The 17,582-nt window shown below is 36.2% G+C and overlaps 1 protein-coding gene across 1 annotated transcript in view; it reads left to right on the forward strand.

Annotated features, from left to right (window-relative positions):
• CtsL4 (Cathepsin L4) overlaps positions 1-17,582 on the forward strand; it is a 311,687-nt gene that overhangs the window by 43,593 nt on the left and 250,512 nt on the right. The gene's annotated exons all lie outside the window — the stretch shown is intronic.

Genomic DNA, 17,582 nt, shown 5'->3' on the forward strand with positions numbered 1-17,582 from the left:
AGATATTCATCTAACTCTTTATTGACATACTCCGTTCCATTATCACTCCTTATGGATTTCACTTTCCGGCCTATCTGACGCTCCACCATGGTAACGTGTTCTTTAATTAATTTGGCCACCTCTGACTTATACTTCATGGGATAGACATGAATATATCGACTCAAATCATCGATCATTGTCATAAAATATTTGGCCCCCATTGGATTCCTTGTTCATAGGCCCACACACTTCACTATGAATTAATTCCAGCAACTTCGTAGCTCTATTTGCGATTTTTCAGACGGCTTTACATGACACTTGTTTTTCATGCAATCTATGCAGTCTAGATTTTCTCCAGTAATGCTTGATGTCAAAGCTCGAACCATTTCTTTGTTCTGCAGCTCACGCAAACTTTGCACATTTAAAGCCTCATCGGAGGCTTTAGAAACACACAGTCTCTCTTGATTTTTAGTTTCACACAGAAACAATCCACAGACCTTTTTGGCCATTAATATATTGATGCCCTTATCGTCATTAACTTTGGCCGTTTCCAAATTGAAAAGTACGGTGCATCCACTTGACACCTCCTTTCCCACCGATATAAAATTGCATTGCAAGCCTGGTACAAATAAAACGTCTCCGAGCGTTATTGTGTACCCAAGTTTGCTGTGTACAACCACTGTTCCTCTGCCTTGTGACGTCATAGAATAATTTCCTGCCAAATCAATAATTTCATTATTTTGTTCAAGTTGCTTAAATAACTCACGGTGCGCTCACATGTGTGATGTGGCGCCACTATCGATAACCCAATCATCGATATCCATCCGATTGTTAGTGGCGACGCCAGCAAAAGATCGTTGCCCCTCTTTATTCTTCCAATATTCGCAATATTCTTCCGCTGTTTTGATTGTTCGTCTTTCTTCGGCTAGCTTGCATTTTATGGTACTGAAACTCGGCAACTCATCACGAGCTTCCAAGGCTACGACGAAGTTCTCATAAGACATGGGCAAACTCGCAAGCAACAAAATTATGGTGAACTCTTCTGGCAAACTTACGTCGATCATTGACAAATTTTCAACAATGTTTGAAAATTCCAATGTGTTTTTGCACGCTGTCACCTTCAGCCATTCTTTTGTTTAATAACTGCTTAGACAGGGTCACTTTTCTCACTGGATCTGTTGGTTGATGGAACTTTTCTAGTTCTTTCCATATCTCGCTAGCTCTTTCGCACTTTTTTATGCAGTTCCATTGCGGCGCACTTATAGACAAAAACAGCACCGCCATGGCTTTGTCGTTTTGACGTTTCCATATTTCAAACGCTTCATCAGTTTTGGGTTCCACAAGTTCTCCTGAAACCACTGACCACAAATCTTGATGTACCAACACGCTTCGCACAAGTACACACCATGTGTCATAGTTGGCGTCGTCCAACTTTTCAATGTTATACATCGAACTCATTTTTCTTGCAATGCCCGTTATGCCGAGAAAAATATACGAATCTTGACCACTCAATACTGTCACAGTATTTTTAATGAATACACTTAACACTGAGGCCCATAACCTGTTGGTTTGTGAAAAGTGTAGAACTACATCGTTTGGTTGCTTAGATGAGAGTGAGCTTAATTTTATTATCCATAAGCTTAACTAGGGTTGCCACTTGTACAGGGCTGACAGATACAGCACAGAATTGCCATATCAACATTTGAGAGTTACAATAAAATAAAGAATAACAAAACAGAAATATGCAATAAATCAAGTAGTAAAATCTTCACTGAGCTAATATACAGTTTAAATAAACAACTAATAAGTATAGCAACAAAACATAATATAAAATTCGCAATACCAGCAGACTCGAATCTAGAACCAACTTTAGAACCTTTAGTAGCAAAAGACACAGAAGAGCCAGGTGTAGTAGATAACCCAGAAGACATTCTAGATATTAATACAAAACCAAAGATGGTGCAAACAAAGATTGAATTTGTTAATACAGCTTCTAAGCTGATTCAAGAGTATGATGGTGGAGTAGAAACACTTCAAAGTTTCATAGATTTACTGGAATTAATTAATAAAATAAAAGCAGAACATGAAGAAACAGCTATTAAAGTCATAGAAACAAACCTAAAAGGGGACGTTAGACTACTAGTAACAAATGAAAACACTATAAATGGTATAATTCAAATATTAAAAAAAGAAATTAAGGGTAAAACAGTTCAGGTAGCAGAGGCAAGATTAATGAATTTGAAACAAAATGGCAAGAGCGCAAGTCTATTTATGTCAGAAATCTCACTAAATCATTAAAACGCGCGTTCATAACAGACAACATAAACCCTGAAACAGCAAAAAAATATGCAACTCAGATAGCAGTGAAATCAATTATAAAGAACTGCGAAAACGAAAAGGTCAGAACAATAATAGAAGCAGGCAATTTTACTGAAATGAATGATGTTGTAGCTAAATTTGTAAATACATCTACAAATATGGAACAGGATCACAGCGTGTTTTATACTAAAAGAAACAACTACACAAATAGGAACTCGTACAATAATAATAGAAATTATAATATTATTTACCAAAATAAAAACCCAAATGATAATACTAACTATAACAATACTAGAAACTACAATAGCTATAATAATAATATATCGAGGAAATTATAACAATAGAAATACAAAAACTAATTATCCTTCTAAAATACAACAAAATAATAATGTTAGACTTACAAACGTAAAAGAAAATTCGGAAAACTTTGAAAGTCCTCTGATGTAAAAATTCGAACAAATAAAATATATAGTTTAAATCACAACCTTAATAGCTACATAACTTTAAACTTTGACTATGTAGGGACAATAAAATTACTATTAGACACAGGAGCTGATGTATCACTAATAAAACAAAAAATATTAAGAAAAGACAATACAGTTGACATACACAGACGGACAAAACTAAGTGGAATAGGCAAAGACGTCCTATTTACAATAGGTGAAACCAACGTCAAGGTCAGCAACCTCTCAACGAAACAAACCTTCCAAGTAATAGAAAATGATTTTCCCATCCCATGTGACGGAATCCTGGGGCTTGACTTTATAAAAAAATTCAATTGCACACTCAATTATTCCACCAACTTGATAATAGATCCGTATAAATCAAGATATAAAATTATAATTAACATAGGGATCAGTTAAAACATACATGTGTTCCATATCCTACCTAGAACAGAAAAAATAATACATATTGCAATATCCTCAAATAATAATAACACCTTTATCCCTAATCAAGAATTACATCCGGGGTTTTTCGTCGCAAACACGATTGCTTCTAAGACTAACCCATATGTCAATTTACTTTCATTCCTTGCAGAGGACGGACGTGTTTTTTTTGCGCTTATCAACTTTTATTTTTTCTCGCGATTAAATACTTTTCCATAACTCTTAAATTCATTATCGGTTTAATTAATAATAATTTCAGCATCCAAATTTTATTTTCATTTCGCGAACTCTTGCTGTCGCTTTTGTGTTTTAGTTTATATTTAAATAAAATCAAAACTTACAACAATACTTGCATTAGCGGTGTTGTTGTTTTGCTTTTGTGTCTATACCGTTTTAACTAACTCCCGCGCTCTTGCGTACAAATTGTTGTTGCATGTGTTCAATTCGACGCTCTCTCCCGCTCTTTCCTATTCTTTTTTTGATTTGCGCTCTCGTCTTTGCCTACCCGCGACTCCGTGTTTTTTGTTTTTGTGCATTCTTGCTCTTTCAATTCTTTATCTGTGAAGGCTTTTACTCTGCACATTAACCCTTGTGTCAGAACTGGTCAGTATATTCTTATACACAGATTTTTTACCTTTAGAATTTGTATTTTTTTTTTTTTTTTTTTTGTATTTCCTTTTTTAATTAAATTAAACTTTTTGATAAAATGGTTGTCTGCTCAAAAAATAATTGAGTAGTTGCCACTAATGCGGTTGACTCCCATGATTATATTCATTGTTGGTTGTGTGACATTGCTAAAGGTGGTGGCTTAAAATACGGATGTGATGCTTGCCGGGAGGTCGAGAATGAGATGCGCTCTTTCATAGGGTGGACTAGAGATAGTTTTGACCCTTTAAGGGCAGGTTTTAATAAACTCCAAGCGGAGTTTACTGCGGTGGAGACTCAGTTCAGAAGTTTATCGCTTATGAATGAGTCTCCGAAACGTAAAAGGACCAGTCCCTGGGGTGTTTCTGTATCTGTAGATCTGCCCGGTCTCATGCACCGTCGACTTTTAATAAACAGATATTGATATCGTTTAAGAGCCCGGTTGTGAATGCTATTAGTAAGGAATTACCGGTATCACCTGGGAATGATCCCTTAAAAACGATCCTTATTGTAGTGTCCGATTTGTCCGGGCAATTACCCATTCCAATGGATATTGCCGATAGTTCTAAAAGTATCAAGGGCCCCGTAAACAAGTTGACTGCCTCTCGTTGGCATACCACCAAAGAAACATATATTTGTTTCTAGGCTAGACCCTGTTGCCACATCTGATGATGTAATAGCCTATATTCGGAAGAAAGTTGACGTCTCAAATATTGCGGTGGAAAAGTTTAAATTTTCGCATTCTCGGGACATTTCGTCCTTTAGTTTTTCTGCCTTTAGTTTTTCTGCCAATATCTTCGACATTATATGTCGAGAAGATTTTTGGCCGAAACATATAATAATTAAGGAATATACTGTAAAAAAGAAAAATCGGCAACCGATTCGCCTGCCAACAACAACAACTAATACTATTCCTGCCACATCAGCATCCGCTGGTGTGTCAAAAAACTTCGGGACGAAACTCCTGTAGCCTGGGTTTCCAGCACTTTAGAGGACTGAAATCTAAACTTCCTAATCTCTATGTAGAAAGTCTTTCTTTTGAACATAACATTCTAGCTTTTACAGAGACGTAGCTAAAACCTAATATTGCTGATGCGACCGGATTTCTCGCATTGGCGGTAGCGTTCTGATAGCTGTTGATGCTGATTTATCATCTGAAATAATTCAATATTCTAATACCCAGGATATTGAGTTTATCGGTGTTAAAGTAAATTTTAAATTTTTTAATGCTTTTATTACTTGTTCCTTTATTACACCATTGTCAGACATGGTGGTATATTTAAATCATTTAGAGGCAATTCAGTTTGTCTCCTCTTTAGTTTCCAGTCAAGACATGATCCGTTAGATCTTATTTTTGTATTGGATTCTTCTTATTGTGATGTTTCTAGGATTGAACCATTTGTTCCTCCCGAAGACAAATTTCATACTACATTAAATTTAAAAATTGATCTGCCCTTGCTTTCAGCATTACTTGGTTCAAATGAGTTACCTCTAACTAGGTGCTTTCTTAAGACTGACTTTGCCAGCCTTAATGAAAACATTACTACTACCGATTGGTTAATTGTAGAGATATGAACTCAGCTGTTCGTTTTTTCTATGATACTCTGAATTCACTCTTTGATATTTGTGTGCCTCTTGGTAGGCTGGAGCGGCTTAACAAACCTCCCTGGTTCTCTCGTGAGTTATCCAATTTGAAAAATGTGAAGAGACGATAATATAAGAAGTTTCAAAGAACACGTCGTTCATCAGATTATGCTCTGTATACAGTCGCTCGTTCAAAATTCATGATGCTTAATACACAATACTATAAGAACTATCTTCAGCGGTGTAAGCTTCAGTTTTCTTCTGACCCTAAACAATTCTAAAATTTTGTTAATTCTAAACGTAAGACCTGTGCACCCATCTTTTTTGTCTTTTCAAAATAAAAAAGCGAGCACTGATCAGGCAATTGCCGATATGTTTGCGAATTTTTTCAAAACAACCTATTCCTCAACGGAATATCGAGAAAGTCCGTATCCTTATCATTTAGAAAAGGCTAATTGCATTTTCAATCCAGTGATTGATGAAAGTTCTCTTCTTAGCAAACTTAAACTAGTTAAACCTAATTATTCTCTGGGATACCTGGATGTGTACTTAGGTTCTGTGCAAACGCATTATGTAAACCCAATTTAAAATTGTTTCTATTGTCTTTTCAATCTTCCTCTCTTCCATCTATTTGGAAAGAGTCGTATATCAATCCTCTGCATAAAAATGGCAAAAAGTCCGAAGCCTCTAACTACAGGGGTATCTCAAAATTGTCCGCTATTCCGAAAGCTTTTGAGAAAATTATAACTTCTCAATTGCAACATTTTTGCAGCTCTATTATTTAGCCATCCCAAGATGGTTTTGTGAAACGTAGGTCTACAACCACTGACCTTTTAGAACTTACATCTATAATAATCAAGGGGTTCAAAAATGCTGAACAAACTGATGTCATATACACTGACTTTAGCAAAGCCTTTGATTCCGTTAATCATACCCTATTACTTTCTAAGCTGAGCGACATTGGGTTTCCACCCCTTTTCCTTTCCTGGGTTAGAGAATATTTAACAAATAGAAAACAGAGAGTACGTCTTCTTTTTCCGATTCCATTCCTGTGACTTCTGGTGTACCTCAAGGTAGTCATCTTGGCCCTCTGCTTTTCACATTATTCATTAACGATCTTCCATCAGTCATTGCTCATTCGCGGGTGCTTATGTATGCTCTTCGATGTCAAGCTTTTTCTTTTTGTCTTACTTATAATGATACAGATTCATTTAGTCGGCTACAAGCTGATCTTTCAATCCTGGTGCCAGTTTAATCCACTAAATATTAACACTACCAAATGTAAGGTAATGACTTTTTTTCGTAACTCTCCTCAACTGGTCACTTATTTTCTAAACAATAGTCTTTTAGAACTCCTAAATTGTATGAATGATTTGAACGTACTTATGGACCATAAGTTAAATTTTAACACCCATATTTCCACCACAGTCACAAAGGCCATGAGTGTTCTGGGTTTCATTAAAAGATGGTCAAAAGAATTTGAAGACCCCTATACAACTACAGTTCTTTTTACTTCGCTTGTCCGTCCTATTTTAGAGTATAGATCTTGCATTTGGTCACATCAAAATGAGTCGCACCAGATTAGGCTTGAATCCGTTCAAAAGCAGTTCTTGCTATTTGCTCTTCATGGCTGGGATCGCAATGTCAATTTGGCTTTGTATTCTAGTAGACTTCTCTTGATTAACCTTCCGTCCCTAACTAACCGTAGAATTATGCTTGGTGTCATTTTTATGCACAAGCTCCTAATTGGTGATATCGACTCGCCTGAGTTGTTACCTTTATCCCTTAGTCGTTGTTCTTCTAACTATGTTATGCATGAACCTTTTAGGGTCCTCTGCTCTGATTACAACCTTCTATTCCCTGTAATCGGCCCAGAAATTTCAATTAATATTCTTAAAACATCTATCGTATCCCATTTAGTTAATAGATAACTATAGTATTATTTGTTTGTCTGTTTTTTCTATTGTGTACTTTTCCACGCGATTCGTGCCGTGCGTTATACGGCTGCACCCCTCGTATCCCATTTAGTTAATAGATAACTATAGTATTATTTGTTTGTCTGTTTTTTCTATTGTGTACTTTTCCACGCGATTCGTGCCGTGCGTTATACGGCTGCACCCCTCGGTCGGTCGGGTGGGAGGTGGGCAGTTATCTGCTTGGGCTCGCGCGTAACAGGCTTTGGTCGTAGGGTGTCGTAGGGGCTACTTGAACGTACTGCGCATAGTATCGTCAACGTCCGCTATATGTCCGCATATTAAATACTAACAACACAGACGTGCAAATTACAAATATAAACCTATTAAATGAAAACCTATCCGATTATGAAATCCTAAAAATAGACAAACAGCAGGATTCAAAACATAAAACCACAATAATGAACAAACTAGCTCCCCATTTTCGTGAAGGAACCTCTACATAAATTATGCTCAGAATTTGATGATGTATTCGCAATAGAATCTGAACAAATATCCTCCAACAATTTCTATAAACAAAAATGAAGACTCCAAGACACAACACCAGTCTATACCAAAAACTACAGATTAGCGCACAGCCAAAAAAAAAAAACGAAATCAATAAACAAGCAGACAAATTGATCAAGGATGATATTATTGAACCATCAATGTCTGAGTTCAATAGTCCCATCTTATTGGTTCCTAAAAAGTCGCTACCTGGCAGCAATGAAAACCGGTGGAGATTGGTGGTTGATTATAGAAAAATTAACAAACAATTAGTAGCGGATATATTCCCACTACCCAGAATGGACGATATCCTCGAAAAATTAGGAAGCGCAAAATACTTCTCTTGTTTAGACTTAACGTCAGGATTTCATCAAGTAAAATTAGAAGAAAACTCTCGGGACATAACATCATTTTCCACATATAAGGACTCATTCAGATTCAAGCGATTACCATATGGATTAAAAATTGCACCAAACTCGTTTGTAAGAATGACGTCCCTTGCATTCACAGGTCTAACACCATTCCAAACATTCCTTTATATGGATGAACTAATTGTCATTGCTGTCAAATGTCAAATGCTCTTTCTTCAGACATGAAGCCAAAAGATTTGTATCATTTTGTAATTACTACCGCAGATTTATCAATAAGCTATCAAGAAAAAATGTAAAATTTAACTGACGCAATTCGAATACTCGAATACTCCGATATCCGGACTTCAATAAAAAACTCTGTGTTACAACCGATGCAAGCATGATCGCATGTGGAGCCGTGCTCAGCCAAGAATACGATGGACTCCACTTACCCATTTCATACACATCTAAGAGCAGGAATTAACAGCAATTCAATAATTCAAACCATACATATACGGAAAGAAATTCCCAATTAGAACTGACCATCAGCCATTAACATATCTATTCTCTTTAAAAAACCCATCGTCAAAGCTTAATAGAATAAGGTTAGATTTAGAAGAGTTCGATTTTACTATAGAATACATCAGAGGAAAAGACAATTACGCAGCAGACGCTTTCTCTAGAATTGAATTTGAAAATATAAAAAACATGGAATCTAATAAAATACTTAAAGTAGCAACAAGATCAGAAACAAAAAAAATTAACACATAAAGAAAACAAAATTAACAATAACAGAATAGAAATAGCAAAAATATATGAAATAATGAATCCTAGCGAAGATAAAAAATATGCGCAACTTAGGTTCAAAAAATGCAAATGTTTTATTGCCAAAAACTATTTAGGTCACTGACGCTTAATGAATTAAAAGAAAAAGGAGAAGACACATTAAAAAATTTAGAAATAGCAGTTCTACTTCAAGTAAAAGTAATAACAAATAAAGAAGAAATAAGAGATACGTTAAATAAATATCATAATGACCCAATAGAGGGAGGTCACTGCGTGGTGAACGTCTCGAGACGTTGCAACATACATATTTACATCAAAAATTGCGAACAATGGAAACTAGCCAAAACAACCAGACACAAACACTCACTATTGACAATAAAATCAACCTCTGCAAACACTTTTGACACAATAATCATAGATACAATTGGACCATTACCAAAAACAATGAATGGTAATGAATACGCAGTTACTATTACCTGCGACCGTGCAAATATCTCATATCAATACCAATACCAAACATAAGTGCAAAAGCGGTTGCAAAGGCAATATTTGAAAAATTATTTTAATTTACGGCTCAGTGAAAACAATTCTAACAGACATGGGAACAGAATATATGAATTCAATACTAATAGAACTTTGCAAAAATTTTAACATAACTAAAATTAACTCCACGGCGCACCATCATCAAACTCTTGGAACAGTAGAAAGGAGCCATAGAACTTTCAATAAGTACATCAGGTCATATATGTCCATTAAAAAGAACGATTGGGATAATATCTAGCATACTTCACATTTTGCTTAAACACCACTCCATACACCGTACATGGTTATTCACCTTTTGAACTAGTCTTTGCAAAACATCCTAAAACTGTCCCTTTTCCATCTGACACTGTAGATCCCATCTACAACATTGATGACTTCAATAAAGAAATAAAATTTAAACTACAAATAGCACAAAATAGAGCAAAACTGCTTATCAAAAATGTTAAAGCATTATAAAAAGAAACATATGATAAAAACACAAAAAAAGTATCAATAACTGAAGGACAAGAAATACTTTTAAAAAATGAGACAGGACATAAATTAAAAAACAAATACACAGGCAAATATAAAATACAGAGCATAGGTCCTAACAATAATATAGTAATAACTGATGATAAAAACAAAAAGCAAACAGTACATTTAGATAGAATTAAAATAATATAAATGGGATATAAGAAAAATATAAATATTTTTCTATTTGAAAAAAAAGAAGGTATAGTATACTTTTAGGGATAGCATTAGGCCAAATAATTTTAGGGCTAGATTGTAAGTAATTAGAAGCATAATGTTTAGCTTTAAGTACCGTTAAGGACACCAGCCATAAGACCAATGTAAATGCTCCCCTATAAATGCCGGGCTTGCGGTCCTAATAAATCACTTCAAGTCAAACCTTGCCTTCGCCTATTACAATACACAATGCTATAAGAATTATCTTTAGCGGTGTAAGCTTCAGTTTTCCTCTGACCCTAAACAATTTTATAATTTTGTTAATTCTAAACGTAAGACCTCTGTGCACCCATCTTTTTTGTCCTTTTTGTCCTTTGAGTTTTTTCAAAACAAGCTATTCCTCAACGGAATATCGAGCAAGTCCGCATCCTTATCATTTAAAAAAGGCTAATTGCATTTTCACATCTAGTGACAAAAAAGTGATTGATGAAAGTTTTCTTCTAAGCGAACTTAGATTAGTTAAAGCTGGTTATTCTCCGGGGCCAGATGGTCTATCTAGATGTGTACTCAGGTTCTGTGCAAACACATTACGTAAACCCATTTCAAAGCTGTTTTTATTGTCTGTCGAATCTTCTATCTATTTGAAAGGAGTCGGATATCATTCCTCTGAATAAAAATGCAAAGTGTCTAAATAAGCTGATTTCATGTGATTCAACTTGAGATATTCATCTAAAAATTTTATGTACATTTCCTTTAATTGGTGTTGAGATGCAAGCCGCCTTTAGAGAAAAAAACGTCTTTTTGTACAGGCGAACGAGTCTCCATGTTGTTCAGGCAATTTCTTGAACGGCAACCGAACCTGTATGCGACCTGAATTCAGGAATTATGTGTGCACCAGAAAATGAGTTTCACATGCTTGTCCTTCTGAGCCTAACAAAATATCTTGATTTTGAATTTCATGTATTTCATCCATTCTGCGAAACCTTTCTAATAATATGTTAAGGTCTTGCTGTTCCGCTAAATTACAAGTGTAGTGTTCATTTGATTGAGGTTCAGTTATCTTACCCCCGACGTTCCATCCTAATGCAGTTTCCACTAGAGAGGATGACCAACTCCCAAACTGATTTTACTCTTCTTAAGTAGATCAAAAACTCCTTTACGCTTAGCAATAAATCCGACTTTCCGGGCTAACTTGGGAATCGGCCAATTGAGGTTGAGGTAAAGATAAAGATTTAGTCACGATAAACTCCGTATTCCACTCATCTGGAGATATTCTCGAACGAAATTTGCGTAATTTTTCAGTTATAAAGGTAAGCACGAGTCAAGTTATGCAAATGTTTTACATTCGTCATGTGTTGTTTTTTTATTTTTATTTCATTTAAAACAATAGCATAATAACAAGTGTACTTATTTAATTCGCCGACCTTTCCCTCTCCAACTGCCTGAGCTTTTTCATCACGTGTGCGGCAAAGGCTGCGCCCGCCTGCCACACGTTGGCGTTTGCGACCATCATCCTGGCGAGGTTATTCTGCGTTACCGGCTCACCCATGACACTTTCCAACCGGTAGATCTTTTCGTCGAATCTTGGGCAGTGTTGTAGCACATGGCTCGCATCCTCTATGATGCCAGCGCCACACCATGTGCAGAGACATCATTCTGAAACCTCTTCAGATAACTCCTGAAGCGTCCGTGTCTGCTCATGAGCTGAGTAAGGTAACAGACAACCTCTCCATGTTTCTTCGACACCCATTGTATGAGATCCGGGATTAGCGCATGAGTCCACCTTCCCTTGGGTGAGGAGTCCCACCTCTCTTGCCATCTGTGCATGAAGTGCTGACATGCCATGTGCCGCTTCAGAAATCTTGGTTGGATGATGCTACTGCCACTCGGTTGCCTAGATGGCATAAACGGGCCGACGCAATTGCGGCACACTCATCGCTGGGCATCATCCCAGCGATCACCAGAGCGGCGTCATCGGAAATGACGTATAAAGCGCTGCACACTCCGATCGCACTCAGACGATGAGTCGACTCAAGGCTCCTCCTGTAGCTCTTTACCTCCAATCCTTTAATCCACAAAGGAACTGCGTACAGGGCTGTGGATTAACGACAGTAGACAGTAAAAGGCGCCGTCCTCGCTTCGGGCCACGCCAATCTTTGACATAACAATATGAATAAGTACTGCGTTTAATGCGTTTTTACATCAGCTTCAGACCCAAGAGACAATAATGATTCGCGAAGAGCTGAAACCGTATCCAAAATTGTACGGAGGGTCCCAGCATCTGCCTTTTTCATGCTAGCAATAAAGTTGAATTATATTCAAAGAAAATAAAAACTTTCTCCTCATATCGCTCGTTAAGGCGGTCTCAAGCCTAGGGATAATTTTCGTCTAGTACTTGAAATGGCGAGACTACGCCTAGAGCTTGTCAGATAGTTAAACTTGTCCACATTGGACAAAGAGTTGCCTTCATGTACCATATTTGTAAATAAAGAAGTACATTTTTATGCCCTTGCAAAAAGGGTATATTAATTTTGATCAGAAGTGTGCAACGCATAGAACGAAGCATCTCCGACCATACAAAGTATATATATTCTTGATCAGCACGACGAGACGAGCTCAAACGCAAACTCCTCCTAGACCGTAAGAGCTACAGAGCTAAAATTTTGCACGTAGGCTTGTATATCTCTACTGCAGGGGTTGTATATCTCGGATTCAGCCGGATCGGACCACTATATCATATAGCTCCCATATAAACCCCAAAGTCACTAACAGTGACTTTTCTCAATAACTTCGTTAATTTTTGTGCTATTATCGTGCTTAATATTAGAGAGTTTATTACGCTTATAAACGACTGTGCCAAATTTGATCAAGATCGGATGACTATATCATATAGCTCCCATAGGAACGATTGGTCGAAAACAGTGACTTTTGTAAATAACTTCGTTACTTTTAACGCGATTGCTTTTAAATTAAACATTTCCTAATTTAATATATATGTTAATGACTGTGCCGAATTTGATAAAGATCGGGTGACTATATCATATAGCTCCCATAGGAACGATCGGTGGAAAACAGTGACTTTGATCAATATCTTCGTTATTTCCTATGATTGTAGGCCATTCTTTCGCAAACATAAGCCTTTTTAGATAAAACGTTCTTCCACATTGATGGCTAATAGGTAAGGAAAGAGTTACCAAAAAATTTGCAAGGGTATACAAACTTTGACGCGGTCGAAGTTAGCCCCAGCCCTCTGGTTTGATTTTAATTTGAGAGATGGAAGCCGATTATAATGTCCACCATGATAAGCAGATGAATTTAAGAAAATAAGTTCTTCTGTGCCTTTGTTTTAATTGACAGATTTTTCATCTTTGCCCGATTCGCGTCTGCTAGCTTCTCAATATTGGTTAGCACTAGTAATGCCTGTTTAAAATACGACTCTAAGCGGTAGGAGCTGCATTTCAACTGTTGTTGGTGTACTTACTCCGATGTGCTTAATTTAGCACGTGTTATAGCTTAAGAGTATTTTACATGTGAGTGTAAAGAATGTGAGAGCTTTACGATCGCTAATGAAGTTTGCAATTGAGTAAAAACTTCAGTGGAAATTGATATTGTAAATGTGAATGTCCCACGATGATAGGTCTTGCAAAGGTCAACTATAAAGAAGTCCGATGATGACTATCCAAAATGATTTTGTAATGTTGAAGAAGTCCAACGATGACTATCCAAGATGGTTATGTAACGATGAATACAATGAAATGAACAAGTAAATGATTTTAAATAGTTTTTTAAGTTTTCATGTTGCCAAGTGCAAGATATTGTCACTATCGCCAATGTTTGATCTGCCCAGTAGCAAATGGTACAAGACTCCAGTGCTCAATAGCATGTGAAGTTGAGTAAGGAAAATAACTCATTATCTATTAGCACTTTAACAATTTCGGATCTATTCAAAATCTATTTTCTGAAATTCATTTCCCAGCTGTCTAGAAATTTTGAACGTTGAATTCTGCAATGTATCACGCCTCCATCTCCCAAAAACGCTCCATATCTGTAATGTCTATTGTTGTTACTACTACAGACATTTTTTTTGGACTTGCTACAGCCATACACGATCCAACCAAATTTAGTATTTTGGCATAGCAATCCATCAATCTTGATAACTGCACTTTTTAAGACACCTGTATCCATCTACCCTTATTATCATGTTAAGCTGGGGTTTTCTAGCACGTAAGATTGACACTTTAACATATCGAAAATTGCTATTTTTAATGGTGGAGAATTATAGACAAAAAGTTTCTTTCTTTCCTATTGCAAGGCACTTTTCGTTTAATTTTAGATTCTGCTTTTTCTTCTACACTTCTTTAAAGTTGCCAAATTGTGAGCCTCAATGTTGATGTCTATTGCGTTAAAGTTAACCACTTCTGATATTGTGGGCGCTAGATAAATCAACTGTTATCAAAATGAATAAGAGTTTCGGGGTATTGTTAATTTAAAAGAAAAATTATTTTTTTTTTATGATCTGAGCTTTATTTTAGTTATTCTTAATTTTTACCGAGTAATTGTTTTTCGATATCTGTCTTGCTCCCATCAATGCTCAGAGACCACTGCATCACGCCATACGCGCAAAATTAACTTAACTCATTTCTCTCTCAGAGAGTGGTCATAATCGTAGCAAAAGAGCGAATGTGACCGTCTCTCCTGCTACAACTCGGCCGTCCTGACCGTTAGATCTCCTGATCCTTACATAATTAAGTTACAATAAGGTGACATTTTATAACTACAAATTCGTGAATGTATATTAAATAAAAGTTTATAATGCTTATCACTATTTTGTGGTGGCCGACTATTAAACTAGCCTGAAAAAAAATAAAATAATATGTTGCCATGTGACTACAAGTCATTGTCAATTTAATAAGAGTATGTTGCTATGTGAGAACTTGCGATCGTGCAGATCGGGGCTTTGATAGTTGAGGATGGTAGTATAGACAGCGATGTTGTTGTAAGGCGCTTTACATAAGAAAATGGGGCCCAACGTGGGGCCCAAAACGAGAACAAATCCCAAGTAACATCTTAACATATTAATACCTAGAATGTTTCCGGTTGTATTAGCGAATCCACTTTTTGAATATGTGCTTTAATTTGTAGTGGATCTTTCAAATTGATTAACCAAAAATAAATACGCCTTATGTCCTTAAGACCCTTACGTTGAACTTTAATCACTTGATTAGTGCTAGAAACTTTCATTCCTTTTTAAATGTTACGAGGGGAATTTTAAAGAAATCCAAACCAGATGTCCAAATAAATAATTGCTACAATGGAGTGCGTGAAGGGTAGAGAGATAAGTTAACTGTTCCTTGATTTTTTTTAATAAGTAGGGAAAGTATCGGTTAGAAATTAATTTTTGATAAATTGTTGTTAGAAATAAATAACGGAAAACTACAAAATGGCTGTTCTTCATAGTCCAGGTGTAAGTCCCGTCTGTATAGAATATGTGCCGTATGCAAGATAAGAGTGAATGGTACTCATATATCGGCAAAGATACAGTGTAATCATTGGTTTTGTGACAATTATATAACTAAAATTCTTACCGCTAACTTGTCATGAACATTGTGGCTAAGAGTCTTTACACAGGCTAAATATGAACTTAGCGGTTGAAATTGTTGAGGCAGGAGAGCCATTACAAGAAGGAGTAGATCAGAGACAAACTTTCGATATTTGAAGAGCCAAATGGCAGAAGATGTGTTTCAATGCAAAGAATTTTAATCGAAATGTGCAAACTGTAGCGTGCAACTTAGGAACGCGAAGAAGACAATAGATAGTCGAGAAACAATTAACCTCGTCCAGACCACTTTACAAGCCCAGCAGAACAAATTCACCAGACCTTACAGACAGAATTAGCGCCAATGCGGTTAGCGACGCATCGATCAAGTACATCCGTGACTGGTACGGTCATACAGAATGTACTAAATGTTACTGAGACAGTTTCCTTGAGACAATCAGAGTGTAGCAGCGAATCACATAACACCAGTGAAAGATTAGGTCGTAGCATAGCGACCGAATTATTAAGAATTGGAGTTTGAGAATTGACGGTATGAAAGAAGGTAATTTTGCTAATGATTTAATTTATCGGATTTATATACTATACAAACATAAGGATGTGAATCTCAAATCGTGTTTGATCATATCCATCTGTTGACCGGAAAAGCTTCGAATTAGTTTGGGCAATTTCATAGAAAAATTTCTCGATTCGCGTGGGATACATTTTGTGTGGCTTTTCTTGACAAATATGAAGATACACATTGTGATGTTGAAACCTGGAAAAATTTTAAAACCTCTAAGATGATGTTGAAGATTTAGTAAATCGTTTGGCGAGAGGGATCTCTGAAAAAGAGATTGTTAAAATATTGATAGATAATTCGAAAATATCTCTTCGCTATACATTCTGTGTGGCTTTTCTTGACAAGATACTCGTATCATATCTTGTATAAGATATGATGTTGAAACCCGGAAGAATTTCCAAACCTCTAAGATGATGTTGAAGATTTAGTAAATCGTTTGGCGAGAGGGATCTTGTAACATATAACCTGCTACAATTATACTGCGAGCTGTTGGAATCTGGTAGAACCTATCAGTAGTACGCGCTGGTTTCGGCTCAATTAGTCGGTGAGAAATGGGGGATGGGGGAAATGGATAGGCTACCCGCTCTACTAGTTAAAATTTTATTAATGAATTCGCGTACTGACACAATTTATCCTCGGTTTAACGCTTGGTACTGGCCAAAAGAAAAAAAATAGAGAAAAGAATGAGAGAAAAAAAAAAGAAAAGAAATACCGCTTTTCCTGGCGCAACTGCTGAACAAGAAGGGGTCTGATATCAGTGACGCCCAAAACAAATTCGCCCACCCTACCATGATCGCTGTATCCAAAGAAAAAAATTACCCAGCGATCCCTATGCCAAACCAATTTTTAACCTAACTTACTTTGCATGATTCCCCCCCCTGTAAACGTCTCAGCCTAAATTCATTTCAAAAACTTATATTTAATAAAAGTAACGAATAATATAAAGCATTTCAAAAATTAAAAGTTATAGATTTTGATATAAATATAGATATGTAGATATGACAATGTTTATATGAAAAGTATATTAAAATTCAAAGAAAGAAAAAGAATTCCTTTTTCTTTTGAGCATAAGTTAACTTCTGATGACCAAAAAGACCAAAATTAAATTTTATATGTTATTCAAACGAGAGCAACGAAAACTGCTTTAACTCTCTCTTTACTTTGCTTGGTCAATCATATAACAAAAACACAAGAAGAATGACATTATAACCAAAGAGTACTCACTTAAGCATCCCACGGAGAAAGATC

Source organism: Drosophila tropicalis, unplaced genomic scaffold (assembly GCF_018151085.1).
Source record: "Drosophila tropicalis isolate 14030-0801.00 unplaced genomic scaffold, ASM1815108v1 contig_258, whole genome shotgun sequence".
Lineage (NCBI taxonomy): Eukaryota > Metazoa > Arthropoda > Insecta > Diptera > Drosophilidae > Drosophila > Drosophila tropicalis.